General features: G+C 37.4%; 1 long non-coding RNA gene across 1 annotated transcript in view; it reads right to left on the reverse strand.

Moving 5' to 3' along the window:
- Positions 1-1,602: 1,602 nt before the first annotated feature.
- Positions 1,603-18,663, reverse strand: part of LOC149747016 (uncharacterized) — a 92,378-nt gene continuing 75,317 nt past the window's right edge. The window contains exons 4-5 of the long non-coding RNA XR_016388480.1: positions 18,051-18,156; positions 1,603-8,405 (exon numbers count right to left, since the gene is read on the reverse strand). This is a non-coding gene — a long non-coding RNA (uncharacterized LOC149747016). The remainder of the gene's footprint in view (positions 8,406-18,050; positions 18,157-18,663) is intronic.

The raw sequence follows: 18,663 nt of genomic DNA on the forward strand, positions 1-18,663 counted from the left end.
AGGGTCACATAACAGTCTCTCAAAGTAAACCTGAGGGGCCGGCCCACCAAGCCCCCCTCCGCAGAGGCAGTAGCAAGCTGGGCTGATCAACCACCAGCACAGATCAAACCAGCAGCATAGGAGTTCTCACTGCACTGCAGCACTTCTTAGCAAATGGTTTGTAATTAAGTCCACATTCCCAAAGACAACACATTGAAAAATGTATATGTTTAGGAGTGAAAGGTGAAGAAAAGAAAGCCAATACATGAGGTACCTAGAGCTGTCAAATTCATAGAGCAGAAGGAAGGAGAGTGGTTTGCAGAGGTTGGAATCAGAAGGGAAGAAGGGAGAAATATTGTTGACCGGGTACAAGATGGGACGCTGAAAAGAAATCTGGAGATGGATAGTGGTGACTTGCACAACCATGTGCAAACTTTATGTTATATACATCTTGCCACAATTTTTTTTAAAGACCTTGTTAAAAACAACAAAAAAGAAGAAAGCAAATAAGAGATAGTCATAATGATTGCACTCGATCAACTGCTTAATTTGTATCTTACCCAAATCTAAAATGTTATTCTTTTGTTTTTCATAATTGTCCAAGTTGGTTCCCCTTCTGAGGTGAGAAAAATAGTGAATTTGCTAATGATTTCTCTCATAGGCATCTATATCTTCTGCATTTTTGAGAACCTTTTACAAGTCCCCAAGTTGCTTACACAACCCTCAGACACTGTGATGCTTCAGGCCCTAGAGAAGGATGCTAAGTGTCTACCATGTTTGCGGTCTCAAGGTACCATTCCTTATAAAAGCTCAGGAAATAGCTAGGTGGCTCGCAGAACTAACCACCATGACGGTTCTCTCTGGTTGAGGGGTTGGCACTTTAATTTCCTATGGTGACAGTTTCCTTTGCTGAGAGCTGCAAGGTGTCAGGACCTATGGTTTCTAAAACCTGGAGGACTGGGCTATGGCATATGCAGTGGAAATGCTGCTCCACAATCCAGATAAGTAGACCCACTTCTTCCTGAGTGACGTTAGCTGTCTACACCACAAATGGAGCCATTGAAAAAGTTAGATATTATCTGAACTCATTAATATTCTGCTATGAAGTTTGTTACTAGGCAATTATGATTAAAACGCACAAATCTTCAGTCTCTTGAAAACTATGTTTAATGACACTTGCAAGTAGTAATTTGTTTCTTCTATTTATGGACAAATATTAAAACCAGACCTTCTTAAAGGAGACAATAACCTCAGTTCAAAGAAAATCAGCCATAATGCAATCACACATATGTAAATATTAAACATATACATAAACCAGAAAGACAATTCATGTTTGATTGTGGCAGGAATGGATTATGATTCTTTTGTAATCTTTTCTTGGAAAAAATGATTATCCAAAGAATAAATTCACAAGTTCTAATTTTAGTTCCTCTTCATCATCAGGAGAAAAGGTGATTAAATATTTAGCATTCAGAGCTCCCTATGGCGTAGTTATCATGCCCATTACAAAATGAGGAAAAATCACTCAGAAGGATTAAATAAAATTGCCTAAGCACAGCTAGACAGGAGCACAAACAGGATCCACACTTGTGTCCGACTTAAAACATTCTCTTTTACTTCCTTATGTTTCCTCTCAATAAATAATTATTAAGACTGTATTATATGAAGGATACTGTGAAGGGCCTTCATAGACTAGAAATAAACATAAGCTCCTGTCTTTCTGTGGATTAACTGATAGAGCAAATGTACTGATATAGTGATGCAGTCTTTATATATGTAGAAGAGGCCTGACCATTAAGACTAGAATGTTCCAGGGAAGTCTTCAAGTGAAACTAGGAAAGGAGCAGGTGAATAACACCTGACTGGAGAGAGCATGTTCATAGCTGAGCAGGTCAGAGAGCTGCTGCCTTGCATCCTTCAGAATCATCACAGACACAAGAAACACAGTCTTACACAGAGTGGATAATAAGTAGATAGTTATTGAATTAATGGACAAGAGGACTAATTACTAAAGTCATTTGGCTGGAGTAAATGCTTTATGTAGAAAAATAAAAGCAAAGGTAAAATTAGGAGGATAAAGAAAGGGAGCATGTAGAATGGTTTCACGGCAAGAATATGGGCTTTGAACTCTATCCTCTAGAAAATGGGAGAGGTCACATAAATGGGATGATAAAAGACAGAGTGGATATGTTGTCTAGGAAGAATTGGAAGGGGAGAGATTGGTGAGAAGTAGACAATAGCCCAGGTGTGAGATAATGAGAACCTGGGCTGGGGAAGGGGGTGCAGTGGGGAATGGACAGGATTATCTTTACTTGTGAATAATGGAAACCTATTTCAAGAATAAGTATGGCAAATATATTCCAACAAAATGGATAACTCACTGTTAACAAATTTCTCTTACAATTGAAGATAAAAAAAATACTGGTGTGAATAAATTTATTTAAATTTTAAGATGTATATTTTAAAGCGGTTTCATTATTTGATTGATATTTACCATTTAAATAATTAGTTGTCCATATCATTTTGCATATACAATAACTCATACCCAATCTGCTGACAAAACCTTATGGAGTCTACACTGAAAAACTGCATCAGCCTTTTCAATTAATTTAATAAAGCACTTGCTCTTCACATTTTAAAGAAAAAAATATAACAAAACCCTAGCCCAAGAAAATCATCTTTTACTTGGGCATTTGTAAAATAAAAATTAAAAAAAAAAATGAACATCTTTTGGCTTTCTCTAACTCTTTTTTACTTTGAAAGAGAACAATAAGAAAAGTCCAGAATTGTAAGTTCATCCATTATTTGGACTGAATATAATTTCATCCTTAAGTGAGTATTTTGTTTTTAATCCTGGCCTCCTACTGTAACCAAAATAAAGCATATTGGTTACCTGCCAGGAGTCAAGTCTGACGCCACAGTACAAGTGCACTGGATTGTTCTTTGGGGCACCCAGGGTAAACTAACACCCAAAAGTCATCCCAAGTTGCCCTTCAAAATCACTTGCAGTTATTCGTTATTTAATCCCCACAGCAATGCTTTTGTAACAAAGGTCAGGATCTCTTTGTAGGCAATCAGGTGGCTGAGGCAAGTGACACAAATGTCAGAGTTTTAGGTCTTCATCCAGCAGCTCAATTTTCATCTCTCTGTTTATTAGACCGAAGTAATAAGGCTTAACCCAACTATGTATTCAAAATGCATCATAAAAGATAGATGTCTTGACTGCAATAAATTTTTTTAAAACCAAAAGATAAATAAAGTGATGTTTCATACAGCTGGGGAGTTTGAGTTTATAGAAAAGTATTTGTTAACACAATAGCGATCTTAGCATTAAGAGTTTATATTTCTTAAAAGCTCTTCAGAGCTTAGAATACTCACCAATACACTGGGATGGATCGCGTATAAACGAGCCTACTTCCTACTTTGTTCATCTTTTGTTTTAAATGTTAATCCACAAAAGAAGCCGAGTGAAGTGTTTTCTATGAGAAAAGTATAAAAGCTGAGTTTATGAATATAAAAAATAAAGGCTAGTATAACAACCAGCCCTGAAATAATGGGAAATGGACTGCTGTCAAAAGAACAAGAAAAAAATTAGGAGAAAAGACTGGATTTTTCTACTTTTGATGTGAAAAGGAAATGGCTGCTTCTTTTCATCTGTTTACCCCCGGACTCACCTCTCCCCAGATACGTCGATTGTGAGTTTGAATATTAAATGTCTATCAATGTAGTAGAAATAATGAGATCTATTTGTCTATCTATTTATCTGTCTGTACATATACATTTACATTCAAAACATACTATCATTTGATACAATCATTTTTTGAAATGTCAGTGTTTCATTTTATATAAAAAGAGATACAAAAAATTAAGTGAGTAAATTAAAGAAGGGTCAGAAATAATGTGACACAATAATAGTGACACAAAGGACGCCTGGGAGCCATAAAGAACCTTTATCTGTTTCTAAGAAGCCTGCGGCTTGGTTATTTAAGATAAATACTTGCCTCTGCTCTCTTGATCTGCACATTCACAAAGCAATAGGCTGGGAAGCAACACGCCAACTATCAAGTCCTTTCTTTGCTGCTTAGTCACAGTATACCTTTTGCACAGCCATTGAAATTTTCTGTACCCCAGTTTAGTCACAGGGAAAATCATGCTATAAACTTTCATTTGTCTTCTATCTTTAAGAGTAAGGGAGAAAAAACTAAAATTAAAGAGATTTTTCTTTTCTTAAGTTGAATTCAGGAATTTTTCTCATAGCTAATAAATGTATTTTCAAGCACAAAGGCCAAACTCCAATGGCAAACACATTATCTGACCTTGTATGCATTGTCAGATATTTCCAAGGAGAGATGCAAGCATGTGTGTCTACTGTGTGTGTGTGTGTGAGCGTGCATCTGTGGTATTTGTCCACACCGACATATACCTGTGAATACAAACTAATATTACAGCATATTGAATACTATAGGAGTAAAAAATCTATACCTCTCATATAAATATTAAGTGTCTTAATTCTATGGGATATTCTATTGGGCTTATAAAATGTATAAGATGTAAATCACAGAATTTCTCGAAATGCAATGGTTCTAATTTGAAAGTGGTTAAAATCAAAACTTTACAAATGGGCCTGGTCTTACTCTACAACAGATGGATTAAGCAAAGACATTTAAGCTCATAGCCTAAGTGTATAATCATCCTCATTGAGAATAATATCTTTTTAAAGTTGACTGTCCATGACTTGATCTATTTAGCATTGGGAGGAGAGATAAATTAGGAGTTTGGGATTAATATATACACACCACTATATGTAAAATAGCTTACCAACAAGGATCTACTGTACAGCACAGGGAACTCCACTCAATATTTTATAATAACCTATAAGGGAAAAGAATCTGAAAAATATATATATGTGTATAACTGAATCACTTTGCTGTACACCTGAAACTAACACAACATTGTAAATCAAAAGTACTTCAATAAGAAAAAAAGATATAGAGGTGCCTATCCCATCACATATTGTGAGTTTTACAGGGTTACAGAATCCTGGGTGGTGCCAGCGCCTAGTGGGCAGAGTCACAATAATTTCAGAATTACTTAGATTTGAAATTCCAGAAATTCTATTAAGTCGGAAGTGAGAAATGTGTGAGTCCTCTTGACCACAAAAGTATTCAATGAAATATATTACAGTATTTAAGAGAGAAGGTCCTAAGCCTGCTTGCCTTAGTTTCAACGCCAACTCTGACACTTTCTAACCAAATGCCTTGGACAAGTTATTTAATATTTCTGTACCTTGGAAGTCCTTGGTCACTATTGAAAAGGAGATGACGGTAGTCTTTACCTCATAAAGCTTGAATCTTCTATGTGTTCAGGAAAAATACTCACTAGCACAGAGGAAGCGTGTGAAGAATGTCTGATGTCTGTTTTTCCACTGAGTGTCCTTCAACAGCCTCTGGACAGTCCTGAGAACAAATAGCTAAAGCTCTTCTCTTTGATGTTGTGTTGTATGGACACTACTTGCTACGTCTTTAGTCTGTAGTTTTCTGTGACAAGTTGAGACTTGATAAGATTTCCAGGGCTTTATTTTTCTCCACTTGTGATGAGGGAATTAACTCATTTGATAAAAGTTTACTGAATAAATACTGTGTGCCTGAAACTATGGTAGGTACTGTGGATGTATGAATGCTGTATCAGGTGAAGTTACATGCTACAAAGAAAAATTGCAAAAGTTAGGGAGTGTCAGTTTTCCAATGAGTTAACATTTGAGAAGAGACATACAGGAAGAGAGTGAATAATCCATGGGCGTATTTGAGCCCTGAGTGTTTGAAGGAAAAATAACAGTAAGTGCAAATACCCTGTAGCAAAGTCATGCTTGGTGTGTAGGGCACTGCAGAAGCCAGTATGTCTAGAGCAAAATGAGGAAAGAAGAATGATTGTGAAGCTCCAAGACATGGGATCATGGAGGCTTTTGTAAGAAATGTGGCTTTTACTCTCAGCGCATTGAGAGCATTGAAGAACTGGAGTAGAGAAATATCATCAAACATGGTTTACAAAAAGTGTCTTTGATGTGTTGCAAATAGATTGAAAGAGGGCAAGAGCCAATGCAGTTAGAAGGCTGTTGCAATAATCCAGGCAAGAAATGATAATATCTTGGATGAGGGTAGCAATGATTAAGATGGTAAAAGAATTTGTATTCTGAGTAGACAGTCCTTAGGGACAGAAACAAGGGTGTTTGTTCATAGACTGGATATGGGTTTGAGAGAGACAGGGAGGTTACGGACAGCTGCAGTGTTTTTGGTATGAGTATAAGGGAGGGTGGAGTTGACTTTAATGAGCTGGCAAAATTGTGGGATGGGTGGGGTTTGGGGAATCAGAGAGAATCAGAAATCTCACTGTGAATTTGTTTAAATGTGAGATGACTATTAGATACTTAGTGGGAGTATCAAGGAAGCAGTGAGGTACACTGTCAAGATTTGGTTACTCTGGGAATAAGATCCAAGGGTAGACTCCTCATTGTCATGATGTTTTGGATGTGCCCATGACTTTCATGCATTGACATCATATTGCTGGTCATTTGTCTCGTACAAGTTAGCATGATGATAAATAACAGAAATACCTTTATGTCCACCCCATCCAACAAGGCATCAATAGAGCTATAAGAGATCATCTCTGAAAGTATGATGGGCAGCTGCATGGTGTGAGGCAAAGGGACAGCCTTACCAATTCTTGGTACCACTTTCCACCACCTCTCCACATTTAGACATTGTTTGCCTTACATTGTATCTCTGAATCCACAGCTCCTTGAATTTCAATCTCAAACACAGTAAGATGTATGGAGTGATTACTGACCCCAAGCAGAAGGAAAAAAATGAAACAAAACAAATGACAAGTTTTGACTATTCAGTTTAGTTAGAATAGTAAGTGAAGTATGAATGAAGTATTTTAAACTACATACTGCAAGATGAAGTATTTTAAACTACATTCATTTTGTCCGTCTAAATGTGTTTCTTCCATTACCAGTTCTTACTTTTTTCCTCTGACCTACCTTTGCTTTTAGTGTTTTTCTAGTATGTTTTAAGTACATTTAACTATATGGGAATGGAACTGTGTTTCCTCCTGAGAATTCTGATGACTCATTAGCTGGGTTGATTTCATACACTGCATTAATGTGCTTGTTATTACAAACTATAAGATAAAAGCATGTTTTCGTTTTTATTTAAAAGTTCTTTCTAAATATATACACACATTCATATGCAGCACCTGCAAGCATTAGAATTGCTACACTTCGTATTTCATACATTTTCCTTTTTTCTGGTGTACCTGTTCTTTGTCCCATTTCATTCTACACCATTTATTTTTAATTAAGGATGCCTCTTTCTACTCTAGATGGCTGACTCTAAATTCTTCAACTTTTCAAAACCCACTGAACATTTACTAGTACACTGGGATCCAATCTTTGGAATGTTTCTAAAACAAGGCATGTCCTATGCACCAAATCAAAATACGCATGCCACTGTCCCTGTACCTCCAAACCTGTTTCTGATTACTGATCGAAATTCCCCTGTTCTTCATTAAAGGCTGAGATTCTTTTTAAATGCTTATTTATGGCTGCCTGGTCCACAGGGGCAGACTATGGATTTAATCGCCTACAGCACAAACCTCTTTTAACATTTGGCCAACTGAGCATTAGGTACCTTGTTGGCTGGGGGGCAACACGTTCCTACTTAGTGTTTGGAGAAGGTAGCCTCAATCCAATATTCTTCATTTATTTCCAAGAACTATTAACGCTAATGAGCATTACATCCACACATCAAGAAAAGATACAAAATAGAGTCACTGCTTCTCAGACTTCATTAAGCTCGGTATTGCTTTATTCAAGGAGCAGGTGTCTAATTTTACAATGTTCTATAAAGACAGATGAAAACAAATACACTGTAATTAATAAAAAGTATTGCTTACCTCTTTAGTTGGTAGCCCCTATTCAGATACAGCTGTGAGTTTGAAAAGATACTACTTGGGGTTACAGGAAGAGATAATTAAGTGTACTACAACAGAAAGCAATTCATTAAATGACAATGAATTTTATTTTCTTCTGATACAAGTAAAACAAGCAGGTGTCCACATTAATTTTGTATCTTCTTTTGTGACTGCAACATACCACAAAAGGTTTTCACTTAAATTTAACTTTTGTTACATGATTCATATTATATTGCTTGCTGTATGTGTTTAAATGCTTTAAGCTCGGCATCTACAATATAAAACTTAAAAAAAGCTTTTCCTCTTGGAAATGTCAGGGGTTTTTTTTCCCCCTAAATCCAGAGTATGTTTTCAAGGTCTCTTCTAAAATGATAACCTTCATATGAGTCACAGGAAGCTAAGAACATCTCTGCATTAGTCTGGCTTCAGTGAGGTTAAATGCAGCAACATTATGCCTACAAAGAGATACGATAAGCAGTTGTAATGGGTATCACTCAACACAGCACCAAATATCAATGAAAACTAACAAATGCCCTCCCCCACAAATGCTCTCAAGTTCAGTTCCTTGAATTTAATTATTATAGCAAATGGTAATATAACAAGAGTGTCTACTGTCAGGAAAAAAAAATGTTTAAAACAGATGTGAACCATACAAAGCATATGTAAAACACATGTGATCCACAGCGAGGTCACAGGACCCATTGACAGAACACATGTGGAGTACATGAACCACATATGGACACATGTTGCAAAATCACGTTTCTGTTCAATGCCAAGACTCGTATCGTATTCTAAAGAAATCAGGGGCTCTTCAATAAACTTTGTACTTCTTAAGGTAAATGGATACATTTTTGTTTAAAATCCCTTAGTGTAGGCAGACAAGGGTCCTCAAATCTAATATTGGGCTTGAAAGTACTCAAATCCTTGTTTCACTCCTGTTTTCCTATCCCAGGGTGATTCAGTTGATTATTCTCAGGGAATAAAGATTTCTTCCTTGCCCACAGCTAATTCTTTGAGGATGCCATAGCTTATAATGAAACCTAAGCAAACAGAGCCTAAGTGTGTGAATTAGGAGCAACTGTGGTTTGAATGGGCTTTTTCTTTCCTAAAACACTCAAACTAGCAAGGCATTGCTGCCTTATCTTATGTATCTGGAATAGAATTTAAATCTTCTATACTTACAAAAAATCATCAGCATAAAAATCCCAGAATAACATTTATTTTATCTTATAATTTGGGGGAATAAAATATTAACCATATAATTTAAAGTGAATATGAAAAGTCTCATATATACATGGAAATAAGCACAAGTATATCATTTTCTAGTGTGAAAACAGTAACAGTGCCTTATGCATAGGCATTAATTTAATTAGATTCAATATATTATTTCATTTGGTCCTCCTCACAGCCCTGAAGAAATGTAGTGCAACTAGAATTCAGTAAGGCAACTACATGGTATTTAAAAAGAACCTAAGAGAGTGGCATGAACATATATACACCACCAAATGTAAAATAGATAGCTAGTGGGAAGCAGCCACATAGCACAGGAAGATCAGCTCGGTGCTTTGTGACCACCTAGAGGGTGGGATAGGGAGGGTGGGAGGGAGATGCAAGATCCCCTGTATATGGGGATATATGTATATGTATAGCTGATCCACTTTGTTATACAGCAGAAACTAACACACCATTGTAAAGCAATTATACTCCAATAAAGATGTTAAAAAAAAAAAAACCTAAGATATAAGAACAAATGAGAGAAGTAAAAGTTCTTCTCCCTGAGCTGTTAAACTGTGGCATCCAACAAGTGATACACCTTTTTTGAGGTTCAGTTTTTAATAAAGAAACATGGGGATTATACAATTGCTAACTTAATATGTTTGTTGTAAATTACCCAACTATTATATGCAAAATCATATTGTAAATGCAAAGATATTATATGTATAGGTGTTAGCTATTTCCGCTGACAATTTACACATGAGAAACACTGAGATTCAGAAAGCTAAGCCGATTGTCACATGACTAATAATTAGTAGGCCTAAGATAAGAAAATAGATAGTTTTGCTTAAGAGTCCCCCATTCTCTTCCAAAAGGCAAAGCTAAGCAGAATATATTTCTCATTAACAGGACATTCATTCTACCTCTACCTCAATAGACAAGCATTGATATCACAGATAATCATTATTATAATAATGCCACATTCACATTTACAGCATTTTACATTTTCAATGTAAAGCATGATCCAGTGAGCATTTGTCTCTTCCATTTCAGGGAAATTACCTCCTTTCTAAAGATTACTAAATTAAGGTTCTAAGAACACAGTAAATAGGTTGCTTGAATTTGTATGCTTGTTAAGAAACAACATTAAGAATCTAATTCAAGAGATGAAATTCGAAGTCCAGTAATTATTTTCCATTAAACTAAAATTTTAAATATATAATTGGCAGGCTCTCAATATTGTGTTTTTGTATAATTATATCCAAAACAGTGTTTCTATTGATGCTGCTATTAAAAATGAGTGTATGATGGAAGAAAATCGTGGCATCAGGAGGGGAAATTTTACCACTGAATGAAATGAAAGATTTTCCTTTGTTACTGATTTTGGCAAAATGCAGTAGACTATCCAGCATGGCCTGAAAAGACAGAGCTCCAAGCTGCTTACTGATTTCAGATGTATCCGTTACCTATTGTTTATCGTTGGTTTTGAAAGTGTCATTCTATTATACCTTAAGATTTTAAAAATGTTTCTTAGATACATGCTTTAGCTGTAATTTCTTTGTTAGCATGACTGTCCCCTTTAAACCTGGCTCACTGCCATCCACACTTCAAGACAGAATTCTGATATCACTTCTGTGAACCCTTCCTGGAGGATCCTAGACAGAATTGTTTCCATCTTTCCATTGTACTTGCTGCATTGTGTTACAGTCGATTGTTTGCATGTCTACGTTTTATCTTTGCTAGTCTGAAAATTCCTCAAGAGTGGAGTCATTATTTTTATTAACTTTGTATCCACAGTGCTTTGTAAAGCTATTTAAAATGGCAATTCTGAGGAAGTAGAAAATAAGTGAATGAATGAATGAATGATATATTGCTGCTTTTCCTTTTTGGAATTAGTTGACTTAGAGGCTTACACACTCAGTTCAGGTGCAATGTCTTGGCCAGCCACATACCGTACTAAACTATTTCCACCCTAAAAGAAAATATTATAATTCAAATAGCCACTGGAGTTTTGTTCATTCCTATTAAATTGTCTATTTATGAAACATCCCTTCAAATAATCAGCGAAGTAGTGTGCCTCTTCTTTTAGATGATTCTATATTACACGTATTATAATTTTTCGTGAGACACTCCCCCTGACACTAGAAAGAATCTTTATGTCAGACTAACATAGAGAACTGTAGACAATATCACTACACTGGGTCTGGAATTACTTTTCTGGATTTTGACACTAGATTACACACACACTTTTATCATACGCTGCATCTCCATTGGAAGTACAGAAAATAGGGGTAATCTTTTGTCATTCCAATTTGCCACCAGCCATTGACATTTCTCTATTAGAGATGTGGAGCTGAAAATGTGAGTCTCACCCCTTTTTGTCTTATCTTAATGAGCCACGAGGAATGAGAATCACTCAATATTTTGGCTGTACACTCTCTACCATGTGCAAGGCAGACACGGTGTCAGCCAGCCCTCCAAAGAGTATGCAGATCTCGCATGCTTTCACATTTGATCAATACAAATCTGACAGTCTGCTACTTAGTTTCTTCCAAGGCTGAGTCTCACACATGAAAACAGGAGTAAGGTTTTCAACTTAATCAAAACTGATTGTTCTATTCCTCTCTTCCCATCTAATCCTCTACCCATCTATGCACATCCACGAGACACAAATATGACAAATATGTTTTAAAACCCTTTCTTGTATGTAAGGTGAGGTCCAAACTACTTTTGTACACAGACATGGTTTGTTCAATCTAGACTCTTACCTATCTCATCATGGTTACCTTTAACCACTTTTTTCCTGCCCCTTCTTATTCACCTTTATTCTCCAGCCACATGAAGTTCTTACAGCTTTTGAAACGTGATATCTACGTGATTTGCCTGACTTGTCCTATCTCTACCTCTGCTTGTAAAACTCCTTACTGATCCTTCAAAAGTCAACTGAAATATCATAGAATATCTTCCTTTTCGTGCTTTCACAGGACCTCTAACTACTCCTCTGGAAGAAATTGTCACTTTGTAATAAAATTATTTGCTTACGCACCCTATTTTGCACAAGATGGGTGAATTTATGAAGGTAATATCATCTGTGTATTTCCTATACCTCTACATTCACCCACTGGTTAAAATAGTATATGGTAAGAGCTTGAAAGATTAAAAGAAGCAATGGAGGGGAGGGAGTAGCTGATCTTATTTCAAAAGGAGCCATTAATGCACACATCTCAAAATAGGCTTTGAAATCAAATATAGAATTTGTCCTTCTTAAGCTTTAGGGATTCTTTTTTAGATAAGGATGCACCTGAAGACAAGGAATATACTGTGGATTCTGAATGTCTGTTTCCATCTTATAGAGCACTTGCTTACAGAGCATCTTATAGAGCAGTTTCCCCTTATAGAGGGGTTTTAGGTACCCCGGTTACTGCAACAGTTAATGATTCTTAACTTCTATTTTTATTATGACATGATCAGCTCCCAATATTAGACCAACTACTAAAGCCAATAATACTTGTATTTATCATTTTTCTTTGTGTTCTTTATTATCAAAGCTGATTTATCGCTGAATTTTGGTTTCCTTATGCAATCAGGAGGGTGGACCCCATGAACACATCTTGGGATGATATCAGCCAAAGGTAGCATAACATGCAGTCACATCACGTATCTAATAAAAAAAGAAAAATCAGGGGCTTCCCTGGTGGCGCAGTGCTTGAGAGTCTGCCTGCCGATGCAGGGGACACGGGTTCGTGCCCCGGTCCGTGAAGACCCCCACATGCCGCGGAGCGGCTGGGCCCGTAAGCCATGGCCGCTGAGCCTGCGCGTCCAGAGCCTGTGCTCCGCAATGGGAGACGCCACAACAGTGAGAGGCCCGTGTACCACAAAAAAAAAAAAAGAGAAAAATCAATACTGAGCACGTGAAATATACAAGTTGCCCTGGAAAAGAGTAACTCTCGGAACAACTGTGAGATCTTAATTAGTATAAGGAAATCTTGAAGAACACTTATGAATAAAGCTTTATTTGTGTTATGGTTTTCTAATGATGTGGATGCAAAATATAGTGTGAATGTGAAACAGTTTTGATCTCTGAGGACCTCGCAAAGATAGGACTATCCTCCTAAAGAGACAGAATAGCGTGTAGTCTCCATACTGCGTGCTACATCTCAAGAGAACTTTCCAATGTGCCCAAAATAACACATGCATACATACACACACACACACACACACACATACACACTCACTTGGACACTCCCTTTATTTCTGAAAGTCACTTTGAGGTTTTAGTTTAAGCCAAATAGGCTAAGTGCATTTCTTAAAATCTCAAAAGCCCAGAGGAGAAGTGACCTTTAGTCCCTGGAAGGGTGAATGAATTTATGTTTCAGAGACAATTTTGCTTAGGGAGCAGGGCTGAGAAAGGGCATAACAGGGATGGAGGAAGAACAGGTAAGTGGCAACTCCGTGTACCTCTATGTAGACCAGGTGGCATGTCACCTTTGTCACAGTTTTGTCGTTGGTAGAAGGAGCACTCTCCTCCATTTAGAATTATCAACCCTGAGAATAACAGGAGAATAGAAAATATCACCGTCAAAAAGTCTTTTCTCCAAATCTTCCCAGCAAGAAGCTGGGGGATAATGATTTTCATACAAGTCCTATAGGTGTTACAGAATTAAATCTTCTTTCAATGTGTCATTCTTTCTCTTATGCTGACTAACTGCCCTCTTTCTTGACTGAAAACAAATACTATTTATGGCCCTTCCATTACTAACAGAAATATTTTTAAATTACAAATACAGCTCTACTAATGGTCTGTTGAAGGCCATGCCACATGCCAGTATAATAAAATTTCCATTTTAAGTCAAATAAGACTTGTTAGAATGTGAGAAAGTTGTATTTCTCATGATGGCACACAAACCAATTTATTATTAGTCATCACATGCTACAGAACGAGGATCATGGAAGAAAATGATTTATTATAGGGGTAATATATTTGCTTTTACTTTTTTCTTCTTGTTAGCTTTTCTGATGGCGCCCCTTACCAAGGGGCATCTAAAAATGTCTTTTCACTACTGAGAGTAGTACTATTCTTATTTACTTATCAACAATTTTACAAAGTTAAGTGAACATGGGAAAGTATTGTTTTAAAGCAGTTTGTGACAGAAACCTCTGTGCTTACACTATTCAATGAGCTTAATCCGTTTGGTTTATCTCTCTCAAAAGAAAATGCATGTCTTTGGGTATTTGGAAACTGTGTCCAGAAATTTCCTTGTGTTTAATTTTTTGTATTTTCTTTTAAAACTATCTATAAAACTTATGTGATTTAATTTCACTGGAATTTATTTGTGAAGAAATACCAGACTTCTTAAAACAAACCTGAACTCCCTTTTCTCCAACACACACACACAGAAACACACACAACTGATAATATAAACTTTTTGATTTTGAAATCTACTCTGTTATAAATCAAAGTACACTGAATAGTGCACAGAGTGAAGTAGGTCAGAAAGAGAAAAACAAATACCATATGCTAACATATATATGGAATCTAAAAAAAAAAAAAAAAGGTTCTGAAAAACCTAGGGGCAGGACAGGAAGAAGATGCAGACATAGAGAATGGACTTGAGGACGCGGGGAGGGGGAAGGGTAAGCTGGGACAAAGTGAGAGAGTGGCATTGACATACATGCACTACAAAATGTAAAATAGATAGCTAGTGGGAAGCAGCCGCATAGCACAGGGAGATCAGCTAGGCGCTTTGTGACCACCTAGAGGGGTGGGATAGGGAGTGTGGGAGGGAGAAGCAAGAAGGACGGGATATGGGGATATAAATATACGCATAGCTGATCCACTTTGTTATGCAGCAGCAACTAATACAACAATGTAAAGCAATTGTACTCCAATAAAGATGTTAAAAAAAACCACTACATGTGCATTTAATTGTGCCTCAAATGTGAGACTTGTCCCCCCCGCCACCTAAGCCTGCTGCCCTATATTGTGAGATACATAAACAAAAGAGTTAAATCACTTAGACTATATCTGGCCTTGTATCTATTTTGTTGCACAACACATTCCTAAAACCAGGAAACACTAGCTTGTGAAAACACCGTTTGTTGTAGTATTGTTGCCTTTTAATAACCTCGGCAGTCTTCAAAGGATTTTCATTGGCTCAAAAATTGAAATTGATTCACTTGGCTAAAGTCTGTTCTCTTGGAACACACTGGAGTGTTCCTGATGCCTGTGTGTATATCTAAGCCTTTATAATGTAAGAGGATGAGCACGTAGCAACAGAAGTTTTATCTTGATATCGTTTGATGCTACCATGGTTTGTTCAAAAGCATTCTCATAAAAGAAGTTGCAGGAATTATTTTCAGGACCGTGTATGGAAATGAGGCACATAATTCTGACTGCAGTAGTGGGAGTGGTGTGTTTAATTCCACCCACACACCCTTATTAACTGAAAGCATTATTTCCAAGCTGCAAGACTTCAAAATCCTGGTTCCAGTAGCTATGCTGTCTGCCAGTATCCCATAAAACTTTATTTCCCTAAGGTTTCCACAATATGACATATTTGGATCATGTTCAGTTCTTACCTTCCCCTGCGTACATTTGTTTCGTGTATTTTTATTGTTCTCTTAATTATCTGCGCATAGATATTAATTCCAGAATGTACAAATAGGCACCATTGTGATTTCCCCACCACACTTTATATGATAACATCACTTATGAATGCTACTTACAAGTTTCCAGGCAGACGTGGGGTTGATCTAAATTTGTGGGGCAACAGCATTCAGATATCTGTTTTCAATTTGTGTGCATGTTTCCCCCTGTTATTTTCCCTTTTTTATGACTGTATTAATTGTTAGCAGAAGTCTCTATGAAATGACTGAGCAATCCAACAATGGAATGTAGCAGGTCAGAAATTATTGTTTTGCTTCATCTGAGAAACGTGTCAATACAGCCTAATTCTTATGTCTTGGGGCATTTGTGTGGTGATTCGCCACTTAATTCTCAGCATGTGGGCACTAGCTGACCACCGGGACAGGAACTGTCCTAACATTGATGCTTTTATCGACCCATTTGACACGATACTTGCAGAAATGATGAATCAAAAACTAACCCATCACTAAGGGAAACAGGACATGCGGGAATTGGTATGTTGCACCTCACTGAGTCTTAAGGCATTAAGGCTAAGGATTAATCCAAAGAGGCCGTGAAGGGCATCAAAGCCATACCCTAGCCTCATGCCTCAGTGAGTTAGCAGCAGAATGGACAGCAAAGGGCCCTGCGGTCTAATCCGGAGCATTGACTTACTATTTGCTCAGGTTTATTTCCATAAACTTCTTTTGGCACACAATGCGATACTTCTTTCATTGAAAAAGAGAACTTTAAAAAAGTATCAATAAAATTACTAACCACTTAAGAATATGGTTTCAAAGGATGTGAATAAAAGCCATAATTTTTAAAGCCTGTAACTCTGAGGAATCTAGGCTGAAAGACCCTGCCACAGTGACAGTGAGACCAACACTGAGGCTTTGAATGTAGTCCATTAAAGGAGATGGCATGGGTCTTCAGACTGAGATAAAGTGTAACGTGAACTAGTCGATCAAGAAATAACATGACGAGGAAGTGCCTCTGAACCCTTCCTAGTGCAATATAATTGCTACTGTCACCTCTGCAAACAGGTCAGGTGAATATACAACTTTCCACTGATCTAGAAAATGGATGGAATATTCAGTTTCTCTCTCCCTCTCTCTTGCTCTCTCTCCCTGTCTCTCTCTCTCTCTGTCTCTCTCTCTCTTTTACATGTTACCAATTGTTTTCAATCCTGATTGCATTTTAGAAACATCCAAGAAACTTTTAAAAATACTAATGCCTAGACTCATCCAGAGAAATTGAGGCAGAGTCTCTAGAGGTGTGGTTGAGGCATGGGTATTTTTTAAACTCCCCATGGGACACCAATGAGTATCCAAACTCGAGGGAATTTTGGAGTTCTAATCAATAGCTTAGTCAGTGTCAACAGCAGCGTGACATACATGAGTATGTTATGTGTCTATGAGCGAATTCCCAGAGTAGATTACAAGCTCCCCCCAAATCATTTGTTCCGTAGTAACATTAAACAGTCACTGCAAACTGCTTAGTAACTGTTTGGGGTTTTTATTTTGCCTTCTTTCGTTTTCCTTTTCTTCTCAACCAAATCAGAGGGAAAATCCCTTATACTTTCTAAAAACAAGAAAAAACCAGACTGATCGACAATACTACACTTATGTGTACATTTATTTATAGGGAAATGTTTCTGCATTATGCTACTAAGTGACAAATGATTGTCCACACGGGTCAATCTTTTTTCCTTCATAGAATACAACTCTCAGCATCCATCTAGAGAGTCAACTGCTATCTTCACTCACTGTTAAAATAAAGAGTCCTTCTTTTTCTTCCCTCTGTCCATACAGGCTAATAGCTGGCTACATTTACTTAGTACAAAAGATGAAAATATAGTAATATAGCAAGAGCCAAAAATGATGGCTGCTAATCTTTGGCCTCATGCACACTCCCACAAATGTTCACTCAGAAAGTGTTTAAGAAATGTTTCCTGAGTGCCATCAGGTGCATAAGAGAAGATCACGTTGGATTCCCTGGAGCTGCTCCATAAATTTATACTCTGAGTCATTTTGCATTTGTGGAAAGCAGATGGTAAGAAGGGATCAGACTTGCAAGAGATCTGTTAACGCCTAGGAGCGTGAGAAAGAAAGGAGAACCTTCAAAACATGATGCAGATCTGATATCCATGGAAGGACAGAGGAAAGGAAGGTAGAATGAATAAGAAGAGTCTCAGACTACATTGCAGTTCCAAGAAAGGTTTGGCAAAGCCAATGGGGCATCCTAGAGCCACACTCACCTGTTGGGGCAGTCTTGTATTCACAGGAATGGCCCGCTTTCTTGGCCACACCAGGCTCTGTCCTGTGCTGGTAACAGTAACTGGAGCCATCAGTCAATCATGATCCCTGTAATAGGAGATCTGAGTGTCATGTTTTTAAGGTTACCACAGTCCATCCCTGTGCTACATATATCCATTTCTCCATGATGCTTGGTGGCACAGCTCCACCATGGTTCCTATGGGCTTATCTTCCCAAAGAGAACCTTAAAAGTGGAAGGTTAGTGAGATGAATAACAGTCCCTCTCTTTGCAAGTGGTCTCAGGGCTACAACTGGTACTCATCCTTGCCCTTTCTCCAGTACCAATTCTAAATACAACTGACCTGATAAAATGGACCAGAGATCACCTGAATGTGCAGAAGTTGCACTACAGGAAAGGAACTTTGAAAGGATGAGACTTGGAGCTTATGTAGGGTGGCTGGCACTTCTGATGTTTCTCCTCTCTGAGAGGTGGAGCAACTGAGAGAGAGAGAGAAAGAGATGAGAGACTTGGACTGTACAGCGTAAACAAGTCCCCTTTATGCTGCTTCTAACTGTAATCAAATGGCTCTGCTCTGGGGGAGATAAGAAAGTAGA

The sequence above is a fragment of the Delphinapterus leucas genome, chromosome 17 (assembly GCF_059928025.1).
Source record: "Delphinapterus leucas isolate spDelLeu-1000000601 "Yukka" chromosome 17, BTC_Dleu_Yukka2, whole genome shotgun sequence".
Classification (NCBI taxonomy): domain Eukaryota; kingdom Metazoa; phylum Chordata; class Mammalia; order Artiodactyla; family Monodontidae; genus Delphinapterus; species Delphinapterus leucas.